Source organism: Sus scrofa, chromosome 9 (assembly GCF_000003025.6).
Source record: "Sus scrofa isolate TJ Tabasco breed Duroc chromosome 9, Sscrofa11.1, whole genome shotgun sequence".
Lineage (NCBI taxonomy): Eukaryota > Metazoa > Chordata > Mammalia > Artiodactyla > Suidae > Sus > Sus scrofa.
In genome coordinates, this window is record NC_010451.4 from 24,757,764 (window position 1) to 24,771,551 (window position 13,788).

General features: G+C 42.9%; 1 long non-coding RNA gene across 2 annotated transcripts in view; it reads right to left on the bottom strand.

Moving 5' to 3' along the window:
• LOC106504847 overlaps positions 1 to 13,788 on the bottom strand; it is a 314,513-nt gene that overhangs the window by 299,923 nt on the left and 802 nt on the right. For both annotated transcript variants that reach the window (XR_002346982.1, XR_001298708.2), the window contains exon 2: positions 12,873 to 13,026. This is a non-coding gene — a long non-coding RNA (uncharacterized LOC106504847). The remainder of the gene's footprint in view (positions 1 to 12,872; positions 13,027 to 13,788) is intronic.

Consider the following 13,788-nt stretch of genomic DNA (forward strand, 5'->3'; position numbering starts at 1 on the left):
AAAGCCTCGATCGCCCATTGGTTCATCCCGAGTGTGAATAAGATAGACACAGAATCAGATACAAGCCTGATTTCAAAGGTTTGATGGGTGAAGAAAAAGCATATTTTCTACATTTGTTCCAAGCTCAAAGTGCGCTTTTACATATATAAACGTTAGATGTTTATAATCACCCTGGGGAATGAAGGTTAAGCCTCGGGGCTCTGGATTAAGAGCGATGTAGCTTCAACTTTGGTTTTTCCATTAGGGGTCGTGGGGTCGGGGTGGGCATTCCAAGCCTCACTTCACTCACGTATAAAAGAAGAATGATGATAATATGCACTGCATCCCGTTGCTGGGAGAATAAGATAAGATAATGTATGTAAAGCACTGAGCACACTACCAAGCAGAGAGCAGTTCAGTGAATGTTAACTCTCTTTACAGTTCTGATGCCACAGTGAATTTACATGCATGGTTCAGGATCACATGCCACAGCCAGGACTAGAACCCTTGTTTTCTGCCTCATAGTCTAGCGATAGCTCCTTTGAAGTAAAACAACGAGGAATATGGACTTTTCCAGACTTTCAAGCCTAACATCCAGCACAATATTCCACATGTAATAGAGAGTCGGGAAATAACACTGGCAGTGGACTCCAAGTCAAATGAGAGAGTTGCTAATGCAGAATAAACATACAATGTGTTGCAGGGCTTTGCTTGGCATCGCTTTGGAGGATATTAAAGATATCAAACATAGTTTGGTCCACCAGCTGGCGAGAAAAGCTGTAGGTGCTCAGATCATGAATAGATCCCTGCAGGACACATTTTTGCTGTGGCGGAGGTGGCCTGACCACACCGAGACCCCTTCTGATCCTCCTGTTTGGGGGAAAGGAGGAGGGGATGGAGCTGGCGAGGGGAGCTCTACTGCCCGGGCATCTGGAGAGGGGGCGACCCTTCCTGGATCACTGGAGTCTGGCACAGCGGGTCTGCGACTAGCATGGTAAGTCCATGCAGGTGTGAAACGTTCAAGCTCTTGAAATCCAGCCCAGTTGGAACCAAAATATAGCGGCTCCCTTGAGAGAGAGCCAATGGGATGGAATCCTGAAAGGCATCCCTGTGTTTGTTCTCTGGTGACCAATGGTTCTGGAAAAGCATGTTGTTGCAATTTTTCTGTTTTGTGACCTGACTACAACTACCATGGACTTCGAGTCACCATGTATGGAGTAGCTACTGGACACCAGGGGCACCATATACATCATATCATTCTCCCAATTCTCCTGCAGCGAATCGTCCTACAGAGAACCGGGGAGGGGGGTTGTCCATTTTACCCACCGCTGTATCCCCAGTGCCCCAAACAGTGCCCGGCAGAGTAGGTTCTTGGGAGTTTGTGCTGAATGTATGAAGGTGACAGAGGTTCTTATCCAAGCCTGACACGCAGAAGGGTTAAAGGACAAATGCACAAGCCAGGAAATGAAGGGGCTGAGACGGGACTGAACGCAGCTTCCTCCAGTCCCAAATCCCACCCTCTCAGCCACTGCCCTCCTCACTCTCCCTGGTTTCTCCTGCTCTAGGCTCTTCCCTTTCAAAGTGGATCACACGCCACTGCAAAAACACTGTCTTCATCGTGTTCCTTCTCAACCGAAACCCCTCAGTGCCTCTCAGCTGCCCTAAGATGGCACTGACTCCCTTGCCTAGCATTCCAGGATCTTTAAAACCTGGACTTCACATTTTTATTTTCCACTAAAACTCCCACAGAGAAGCTCTAGCCCAGTTCTCTCGCTGTCCCTAAAACACATCTCTTTTTTGGCCACCTCTCAGCATATGGAGTTCCTGGGCCAGGAATGAGATCCAAGCCACAGATGCAGCCTACACTTCAGCTATGGCGACACCGGATCCTTTAACCCACTGTTCCAGGCCAGGAATCGAACCTGCATCGTGGTGCTGCAGAGACTGCCCATCCCATCGCGCCACAGCGGGAACTCCCTTAGAACAAGTCTTAACACATTTCTGCCCTGCATAGTGATCCCTTTATGCAAGTCATGTGGAATTACCAATTCATTCTGCCCATCTCTCTGAATCCCCTCCCATACTTTAGCATTTGCCCATGAGGCACCTCTTCAACGAAGGTTCTGATAATCTTGGCATGCCATCATTTCTCATTTCCTGGGAATGACAAATCTCTTATTAGGTGCCCTACTCTCCAACAGTGAGAAAATGTCCTTTATGATTGTTGCTTTTTGTTAGGAGTCTAACACTTGTCTCTACCACTAGAGTGGAAGCGCATTGAGAGCAAGGAATGTGGCCAGAAGCAAACAAATCAAATACTGTATCAAGCATATGAGACCATTTGGTTGAATGGTTAAGGCGACTAAGTCTTTGAGGTTAGGATAGCTAGATGGCATATATATTAATATACATATATATTATGAGATTATTGATATAAATGAGACATATACATACATACATACATACATATGGTTATGATTTGGAGCAAAAAAGGACAACCTTCTCTCTCTGCCTTTTGCTCTTTTTGGGTTGAAGGTCTTTATGTGTCTCTGTTGCAGGGCAGAGACGGCCAGGGTGGGAGACAGTCATTTTGAGACAAATGTAGGCTCACATCAGCCTGGAGGCTGGACTGGACTTCAAAGATCCTGGCTGAGATTTCAAATTGGCTCCACTCAAGAGCTATGGACTTTGGAGTAGCAGACTTTGCTGTGAGCTCACTGCTGCTGCAGTATCTCAGTGCCCTCACCGGTGAAATGGCAGAGGACCACCCAAGACGCCAGGCCAAGTCAGGGAATGGCACTGTGAAAAGCAAGAATCTAGAATCGGGAAGGACGGTTATGTATCAGTCCTTACTGATGCAAAACCATGATGATGCACCGCTTATACTTAGAATGGAAGGATCATTCAGACTAACTACTACGCTCCTTCCAATTAATCAATGGCTAGGGAAATGCAGATGCATCTGACCAAGTGTGCGCCATGGTAGAATGGAGGTAGGGAGAAGCCGTCTTCCTCCTGCCATGTGCCACAGTCTGCTCGCAGGAGGGCTGTTTCCAGCCTTGGGGGGGGCAAGAGCAGCTGTTCCTATTTCCAGAGGAATCCAGTTGCTCCAAGAGAAAACACTACTAGAAAAAATACCCTGGGGCAGTTCAGGAACCAGTCTGGGGTCTCTATACCATGTGGAGCAGAGATACACTTCTGAGATCCTAATAGCTGTTCTGAAAATGGTTTTCAAACACTTGTTCACTTAAAAAAATGCAGGGGCGGGGGGAGTTCCTGGTGTGGCTCAGTGGTAACAAACCCAACTAGTTTCCATGAGAATGTGGGTTCGATCCCTGGCCCCGCTCAGTGGGTTAAGGATCCAGCATTGCCAGACTGCAGTGTAGGACGCAGACACAGCTTGGATCCTATGTTGCTATGGCTGAGGTGTAGGCGGGCAGTTGCAGCTCTAATTCAACTCCTAGCCTGGGAACTTCCGTATGCTACAGGTGTGGACCTCAAAAAGCTTTCCTTGTTGCCGTACAATGAAAGTAAGATGTAGACTTGGAGAGACCCTAAAAGGGGACAGGGATGCTGCACAGGAAGCAAATATAAGCATTGTCCTGAATTAAAGTTGCTGCTAACTTGTGTTCTAGGGCACAGTAAAGGAGTAAATACAACTAGAACAGGATGCAAGCTCCTTGAGGCAGAAAGTGTGTCATATTAACCTCCAGGGCCTCTGCTTCTGGAACGTTATAGACACTCAGGGTGTGTATAGAATGCACTTATGCTTGCACAAGTAATAAATGGGATAATAAATGAATAAAAGTATTTTTCCATCTTGGTAATTAAGGAGTATATTCATCCAACCTTAACCTTATCAGAATATTATTATAAATCCTCTAATTATAAGTAACACTCAAATTTGCCATAATTAAAACCTGGAGTTTCCTGAATTCTCTAGAGCTTCCAAATAGTCTAACCATCACGGGCTAAAGCATACATGTTTACTCAGAGTTTAAAGAACCAACAATTCACTGCTCTCATGTCAAAAACCACTAAACAAAAAATATGATGTGATCTCTAAATGGTATTTGTCAATATCTAGTCTGGGCCAGCTTTCTCAACGGCGACCACTGTTAAAACCCCTCTGTGCTACTTTCATGAGCTGAAGGATGCTCGACAGATTCGCCGGTGATTTTCACACCCCTCTGGCCTCCTGGCTGACTTCGGGAGCAGTACTTCAATAGCCTGTGATGCCATTACCGTCACTCCCAAACAAGCTCAGAAATCTGTACTGAGAAATGAAATTTCCTTCAGACATTTCTTCACCTAAGCCTTCCAACTTGGAACACTAGAAGGCTCTATAAGGTGAGTCAATTCTGTCTTAAAGGCAAATAAAAAGTTATTGGCACCAGGTTTCACCTATCTCAGGGAAAGTAATACTCGCAGCATGGCTAAAAAAAAAAAAGAAAAAAGTTACTGACTTTAGGCACAACTTGAAGAAAATGAAACTATTTTCCCTGTCACTCCTTAAACAGTCTTTTTTTTTTTCTTTAGGTGCCTAATCCGTGTTAGTAAATCAACTGCTTCTTAAAACTGACCAGGATTGCTTATCATCACTTGCCTCAAAATTCCCATCTCCAGGTTTCAGAAACAGTGTGCCCCTGTGATGCTGATGGCAACAATATTCATAAGGGGCACAAGTTCAGGTTCACGTCCCTGCCAAACTGCACTGCGCCTTGACAGGCAAATCAAAGGTGCTCAGACAGCAGCAATTTCTCCAGTTTAGTTCACTTCTGTTACATGGATTCTAATGATGGGGGGATGCTTCAAAGGGTCCTTGATACTATATAGGAAAGTTCTTCTATCACGTCAGAGCCTGGTAGTGGAAAATCCTATGAACCAGGGTGTAAAAGAAAAAAACTTGTAAATGGGGCCAAGTACACACAGATAGAGGCGCTGTTCCCTCCCCACATGGTTCATTTCCTCTCCCCAGCAGGTCTCCAGTTGGCTGCAACCTGCGAGGAATAGGCTAGAACACCTCTAGGATACTGTGGCTGCTTTCGCGCCAGCTGTGTGCTACCTAAGCAAAATGAATTGGTTAATTGAAGCAATTACCTGGCACTTCAAGCCCAAACACCTCCCCCTCGGGAGCAAAGAGAATAATTTGGAGTTTCTGCCAAATTAGTCAGGCTAACTGACTGCAGCCTGTGCATCACTGTACAGGTGGCGTTAAAGGGGCGTGGCACGTCCATCCTCCAGAAACAAGATCAGACCTAAGACGTGGGCTTAGGCTAAACTGTGAATACCTGTGTGTGTTAAGAAGCGTGGTTCCCAAGGTTTCACAAACATCGGAATCACCAGGTGAGTGCATTACAACTCAAATCCCTGGGCTCCACCTTCAGAATTTCTGGTTCACGAGGCCCGGCGTGAGGCCCGGGAATGTGCGCTTCAAACAAGTTCCCAATGGACGCAAATGCTGCTGGTCCAGGGACTATATCTGGAGAACCACTGGTTTAGGCCTCTCTCTCGGGAAAATGAACACAGTGCAAGGCTTTCTGCGGCACCCCCGTGCTCTCCTACCTCTTGCAAAGCCAAACCAACCAGCCCCAGGTGTATTTACAACAAGCAAACATTTTGTTGAGACTGGCCAAGGGATGGTCACCTCGGTGATACAGAGATAGAACTCCAGCCTCTGTCCTCAAGAGGTTCCCTTTTTGGGGGAGACAGACAGACACAGAACCGGATGAAGATGAGGATGAGGTGAGAAGGGCCATCACAGAGGTAAAGACCAGGTGCCACTGGGAACACAGAAATTCCACCTTGACTGGTGGTCAATGGGAAGGCCCGGACTTGGTGCAATAGCAAAAAACAAAGGTGTGAAGGCTGCCTTAATATTAAGGGACACCACCCCCTTTTCTGTTGATGTCCATAAAAGTCAGCCTGGCCGCATTCAGGGGCTGGTTGTCATGGATAAGTTCCTGGATATCAGGGAGCATTTATGCCACAAACACCTCTAATATCTGTCCCTCTGCACATAGTAGGTTTTCAGCGTATGAATGAGTTGCTGTCAATGCTGAATAAATGCGGTATAATGACCAGATCTGCCCAATGGAAAATGTACAGAGAGAAGTAGCTTGTTTTAAACGGACTCCTGAATCAGAGTCAGAGGAAAATAATATTGAACCACCGCAAATCCGGTTTGAATTTGAACTGGCAAATTTTGAAATGACAAAAAGTGGGATCCTGTTATCAACTCCTTGAACCTGCCACTTCCTCCTAATCATTAGCTTTCGCCCTCTCACTTTCCTGAAAATCAACTGTATTTGGCCGGTGGTTATTTTTTGATGAACAAAGTCATCAGATACAAAAATAGGTGATGTTCCTTCAGCTTCCTTTGACCACAGCCATGGGCAGCAAGGAGCTGGTTCACAGTGACATTTTTGTTATGCAAATAGTTTGATGCAGCTCATTTTGAAACATTATGCTGACATTCAGGGCTAACATTTGGCCTGGTGAAATGAAATAGGTATTAATTTGTTAAAGTATTCCAAAAGTAAGGATAAATAGACCTTTTTCATGAATTCGAAATGAAAAGGGCGTCTATGTTCCTTGATTTAAGGCAATATGCCAACATTTATTTTTAATCATACTTTGCCGATTCAATTAAGATCATGTAATAAAATCAATTGCTATAATTTGTTCGCCAACCTCTTGGAAAGGCTTTTTTCTTTCCTTTGATTCAGGGGGCTCCGTGTTTGAGATGGATTTCTTTTTAAAATTCGCTTTTGCGTTAGTCAATGAATAAGGTAGAAGATTACATATTTCTTCCTTTGAGCAACTGTTCTGTGCTTGGACTGTTTTTTTTTTTTTTTTGGTTTTTTTTTGTTTGTTTGTTTTGAGATGCACTGAAGGCTGAAGCAAAAAGCTATGACATGTAGGCAAATAAAAAGACAGGATAAAAAAATTCTAACCACTCTTCTAACGCTTAAGATTTTATGGAACTTATCATAAATGATTACCTCATTTTATGCTACACAGCCACTTTCCCTGTGATTGGTAAAGGCACAACTTAGTTTATAAAACAAGCCATGTCCCAAAAGTTGTGAGCCAGTTGTTTTAAACTAGGAATGCTTTCCCACAGACATATGTTATAAATGTGATCTGACTAGATTAGCCCACATAAGCATATTTTATTCATAACTTATCCATTGTATAGAAATATAGGGGCAGACAATAACTATTTTAAGAGCAGTGGTTTTTTTTTTTTTTTTTTTTTTTTTTTTTTTTTTTTTTGTCTTTTTGCCTTTTTGCCTTTTCTATGGCCGCTCCTTTGGCATATGGAGGTTCGAGGCTAGGGGTCTAATCAGAGCTGTAGCCGCCGGCCTACACCAGAGCCACAGCAATGCGGGATCCGAGCGTGTCTGTGACCTATACCACAGCTCACAGCAACACTGGATCGTTAACCCACTGAGCAAGGGCAGGGATTGAACCTGCAACCTCATGGTTCCTAGTCAGATTCATTAACCACTGTGCTACAACAGGGAACTCCAAGAGCAGTAATTTTTGAATTAAAAAACTCTAAAATTTCACTTCAGACACAACTTAGAATAGATTTACAAGGAGATCCTGCTGAGTAGCATTGAGAACTTTGTCTAGATACTCATGTTGCAACAGAACAAAGGGTGGGGGAAAAAATGTAATTGTAATGTATACATGTGAGGTAACTTGATCCCCTTGCTGTACAGGGGGAAAATAAAATAAAAAAATGAAATAAAATTTAAAAAAAGATGCAAAAAAAAAGATATTTGCAGAAGGTTTAGTTAAAGATCAACAAGGTAGAGGAAAACTTTTGGGGAAGATGTCGAAGTGGGATCCTGAAACTATTAACACCTTAATGGTTGATGACATTTGTCATATTAATAGTATGTCAAAACACGTATCAGGTGTAACACTAAATATCCTGTTTGCTTATTGGTTATGGTTAGCTTCGAACTTCAGTTTAGAAATAAAGAAGAAGGATGAAGGAAGAGTCCCATCTAGGATGGTGGTGATCATTAAACAAACAACTTGAAACAGTCATCTGCAGCCCTTCTCACTGTTACATTTCTTTATATCATCATTTGAGAAATAGTGACTTCTCCACTGGCCCAAAGATCTCACAGGACAGACATGTCATCAGTTTTTGCTAACCATTATACAATTATATCCCCAGCACTTTGCAGACAGTCAAGTACATAGTTGCTTAAAGGTGTTTCTGTTGTGGTTGTTGTTGAATAGTTGTTTGGGGTGTTTTGTTTTTTAAATTTGTATTGAAATGAAACTGATTTACAAGGTTGTGTTAGTTTCGGTATTCAGGTATACAGCAAAGTGATTCAGTTATAGATATGTATATATGCATAGATGTTCTTTTTTTTTTTTTTTTTTTTCAGCCATGCCCGTGGCATGTGGAAATCCTGGGCCAGGGATCTACCCTGCACCACAGCAGTGACTGGAGCTGCTGCAGTGACAACGCCAGATCCTTAACCTGTTCAACCACAAGAGAACTCCTATATATTGTTTTTTAGGTTCTTTTCCACTTGTATATGTTATTATAAAATATTGAGTACAGTTCCCTATGCAATATGGTAGGTCCTTTTTGGTTACCTATTTTATATATAGTAGTGTGTATATTTTAATCCTAAACTCCTAATTTATCTCATCCCTCCCTTCCCTTTTGGTAACCCTATGTTTGTTTTCTATGTCCACGGGTTTATTTCTGTTTCGTAAATAAGTTCATTTGTATCACACTTTTAGATTTCATTTGTTTTTCTCTGTCTGACTTATTTCACTTAGCATGATAATCTCTAGATCCCTCCATGTTGCTACAAATGGCAATATTTCATTCTTTTTTATGGCTGAGTAATATTCTATTATGTAAACGCATCTTCTTTGCCATTCATCTGAAAGTTTTTTTGACTGAATAGAAGAGAAAAAGAGGACTGTTCTAAAGAATATAGAATTGTAGATGTTTAAAAATGAGTGTCTGATGTTACATTTATTATTTGCCTCTATGTAGCCAAAGAGGGGAGAATTGTAGCCAAAAACAGAGGTATAAAAAGAAAATTCCCAAAGGATATGGACAGTTATTTGTCTTAAGGATAAGACAAATTGCACAGTGAAAACTACGTACTTAGGTCTGTCCAAGTTTTCTTTGGTTGTTGTTTCAAAATAAGGGAGATTGGGATGATCAGCTTTAGGAAAGCTCAGCAGCAAGGAAGGACCCTGCAAGAATAATCAGTGGCTTGTGTACAAAGGGTGGGGCAGAAGGAGAGCTCTGCTCAGAGTGCAGGCGATGGACTGGAGGCAAGCACTATCTTTAGAGAATTTTAAAAGAAAGTTTAAGGCAGAAAAGTCAGTATTTGCTCTTTAGTGTTACTATATACCTGCAACTCTAAAAATATCAGTGACAAAATATTCCTCTGTAACAAGATCTCTTTTGCTTTAAGTTCTAAAAAATCCTGCAGTTGAGTCTTAATTTAAACTGGTGAACTCAAAATTAGCACATCTTAATTCCCTATCATTTTTTTTTTTTTTGGCCTACCTCTGCAGCATATGGAAGTCCCTGGGCCAGGGTTCAAATCTGAGCCTCAGCTACAACCTATGCCACAGCTATAGCAAGGATAGATCCTTACCCCGCTACACTACAGCGGGAACTCCAATTCCTTATCTTTTCATAAGCACTGTAGTCTAAGTGGAAGTTAATTCAGAGAACTTCTAGTTTCATGGTGGGTTCCCACATAGGTGGCCTTGGTGATACATGTTTATTTGAACAGTAAGTTCTTAAGAGTTTTCAGAGTTACTATTCATTTCAGCTACAGTCTGCACCTCCAATCCCTGAGATACTACATATTTCTTCAGAAGGTTTGAAAAAGTAATGCTAGCATAGTAACTAGAAAGTTGATGAACTAGAACTTGAATTTTGGACTACATTTTTTCACGCATAACCTTTTCCCTAATCTGGATTCAATGGAGGGACTTTAGAGGGACTCAGAAACTAAACAGAATGCAAAGTGCATGGGTGTGTATATGTGTATTTTTAAAGAGATGTTTTATAAGTTTTACCAAAGAAGTCTGTGACCCTAAAACCAAAGTGTATCCAATAGCTCTTCTATGCTGCTTGATGTTTTATGATATACAGAGTCAAATGAAGAAATATTTCTCGGAGTTCCCATATGGTACAGTGGGTTAAGAATCTGGTCTTACCCACTGCTAGGGTGTGGGTTTGATCCTGGCCTGGGAACTTCCACATGCCAGGGGCATGGACAAATAAACAAATATTTTTTCTATGAAAATATTTGCATTATAAATTTAATCATATATGATTAAATGATTGTTACGACATATAACAACGATATGTCATTGTTAACTATAATATACAATTTTGCAAAAGGTGAATTTGAAATCTAAGGAGGTTTATTTATTAATGAAGACCAAAATGACATAAACAGATACTCCCATGCACATGTGATCCATATAAATATGAGGGATTGCATGATATGGAATATCTAGAATATCATTTTGCTGTATTTAAATAAAAGTTTGGTCTTTAACAGATAAGTGAATAATAAGATGTCATTCCAGACCTGAAGTTAGAATCACAGACTTTTAACACGGACAGAAGAGAAGTAGAGTCTGAACTTTGTTCTGGCTTCTAGCACTGACTTTAAGCTCAGATGATATAAAATAATGGCCCAATGACTTGCCTCTAAAAGAATAACAGCTAAAATTTGTTAGGGGCTTAGCATAGGTTGAGCATATGCTTTTAAATGAATCGTGTCATTTATTCTTACAATAATCTGATCATTATGCATACATATGAAGGAACTAAAATCTAGGGAAATTAGGTACTTTATCCGAGATAATAGAATTTGAAGGTGGAAAGTGAGGATTCTAACTCTGTCAGTCTGTCTCCCTCCAGGGCCTGCTCACTTAACCATCACCCTAAACTGACTCCCTGACATAATGTAACTTGACTTTATCTGTCTCTAAAACATTCTAGTACCCCAGTTTCTTGAGAGATCTGCTCCTATCCTGAGTTGATAAATACCTATTCTTTGATTAAATACTTCCAGGGAGGAAATGGCACCACTTTCCTCAATAGTCCATTGTGGTGACAAATTCTTTTCAAAGGGCCACTCTTTTTTTTTTTTTTTCCTGTCTTTTTAGGGCCACACCCTCGACACATGGAGGTTCCCAGGCTAGAGGTCGAAAATCAGAGCTTTAGCCACCAGCCTATGCCACAGCCACAGCAACGCCAGATCCGAGCCACAACTGCAACCTACAGCACAGCTCCTGGCAATGCCAGATCCTTAACCCACTGAGTGAGGCCCGGGATGGAACCTCCATCCTCATGGATACCAGTCAGATTCATTTCTGGTGAGCCACGACGGGAACGCCAAAGGAACCATTCTTGAATGCTTATGGAAGTTAACAGTAAGGTAGACACTGCCTCAAATGTCACACTAGACAGATTCTTCTCTCATCACTGCTTTCCTGAGCTCAGAAACAAAGTGAAGGGGATTAATAAGAACTGATTTGGGTGGAATGTAATTGATCACAAAGAGCAGCCATTGTGTGTGTGTGTGTGTGTGTGTGTGTGTGTGTGTGTGTGTGTGTGTGTTGTGTGTGCTATAATGCCTTTTGAAACATCATTTGTTCCTTAATGTAAATATTTAGGATTGATGGTGGGTGTGTCACTGTAATTGCCAGAAAGTAAGACCCTGATAACAAGGACTTCCTGAAAGAACTGCACTGGGGAGTAGGACCCCCAGGGAACACGTGAGGGACAGAGGAGGGACCCAGCGAAAGATGGAGAACCAGCACGAGGATGTGTTATTGCGTGGCCACTGCTTTGGGAGACTGGTTCTTCAAGAAGACACCTGAGGAGGTCTAAAGAACACACTTTAGGACCCTTTGTTGGAGGAGGGAAGAAGGAATATTTATCCAGGGACTCCCATTGGTCAAAAATTTACCACAGGGTCTTTATGCTCTCACACTTCTTCCCGGGCTTTAATCTACACTGAAACGTCAACGAACCAGCCTCTGGGTGGGATGGGAGACATAAGAGAGGCCTAGAGGGAGAGAGACACTGTCAGATGGACCTGTGTGAAGCCCGCCTGGAGCCCACTTCGAACTGATGGCTCCTGGAGCCGTTAGAAGAGGCAGGTGGGGGCCAGAGAAAAGAAACAGTCCATGGAAAGTGTGAGACAGCAAGGAACATTATTTTATTATAGACTCATGGTTTTTTCATTTTTTGGCCTCCTTTCCAATAAAGCACTTCAATGTCCTACATATCATGTTCATCGGGTCTGATGGAAGATGCTCAACCTTCATTATCTCTTCAGCCTTTGAATATTTCTTAAGCATTAACTAATATTCACCGAGTCTGGCAAGCTTGTGCAGGGAGCTGGGGACAAATATAATTATGATAAACAGATCCCTTGCTGGCATAAAGCTTTCGATGTTACCAACACCGAGTCTACCACAGTACCAGCACATAGTAGGCACTTTTTAAACACATAAAAATGGCCTCCTAAGAGTGAGTATTAAGTGTTCTGCAAATCTTAAATAACTGGAGGGGTGTTCCACCAGATAAACCACTTTATCATTCTTGTAGGAAGTACCCCCCACCGCCCCCGCTGTAATGGCTTATGTCTGCCAAAGGAGGAAAGACTGTTTACTTTATTATCTATGTACTGCCTAGGGATAGGGGAGGCTGAAATTTAGACAGATTTCTGTACTTATCTGTAAGGTGCCTCCAAGGCATAAGAGAACATTCGGAGGAGCTGAAATCCAGGAGCAGCAGCAGCAGCAGCAGCAGCAGCAGCAGCAGCAGCAGCAGCTGTGGCAGTTGCCACACCTACACTTACCTGGCAGTCTTCCCAGGCAGAAGGTGGAAGATGCCCTTTCTCCTTGCCAGCGCTCTTTCCTTGAGCATCCTAGTGGCCAAACAACTGCTAGCTGACTCTATCCACAGTGCCCAGTTTCAGGAGCCAAGGTGTTGCAGCACTTCCACAGAAGCACCTGCGTGGGAAATACATAGATACATCAAATGCACAGGTAGCTGCATTCTGTCAGTTACAAGGAAAATGCCACGCCAGGGACATAACTACCTGTAATAAATTTTTAAGTGCAGTAGAAAGCTGCTGGGGAAAAAAAAAATCAGAATTAAATTCATCAAATGACCACATTTTAGAGGCCAGGTAAGTCTTCCTAGCCCTGCCTGTCGGTGGTTTTCTTCACTTACAGGATCCATCTTCTGGCTTTCTGTGACAATGGAGCCCTAGGTAACATCATGCTGGTTACCTCGGAACTAGCTGATGTACAGGCAGCTGTCACTGTTCTTTAGTATTCACATTAAACTCTCAGGGTAGAGTGACCAGAGCACACAGGGTGCTTTATGGGGCAGTCAAGGCAGCGAGACTGCTGGAGGCTTTCAAGAGGAACCTTCCACCTGTGGGGAGTGGTGAGGCCATTGTGTAGCTGTGCCAGGGCAGAGGCCCCAAGCTGGGAGCTGGAAGGACAGAAAGGTAAACTCAGTTGACTCTTCAAAGGGTTCACTCTAGCGACTGAGCACAAAGCCCCCAGTTGCAATCCCGACCTCATTCCTCAAGGGAGATTTCATGGTTCAAAGAAAGCAAAGATTTTTTTCTGGAGAAAAATCTGCAGGGCCAGGGCGCCTCTCCCCTGGTGCCAGTGGCAGGGTTGGGGAGAAACCACCAGGGAGAGAGCATCCAAGGCAACGTGCCAGCTCCCCCGTGACTGTTGTAGGGACAGATGTGCCTT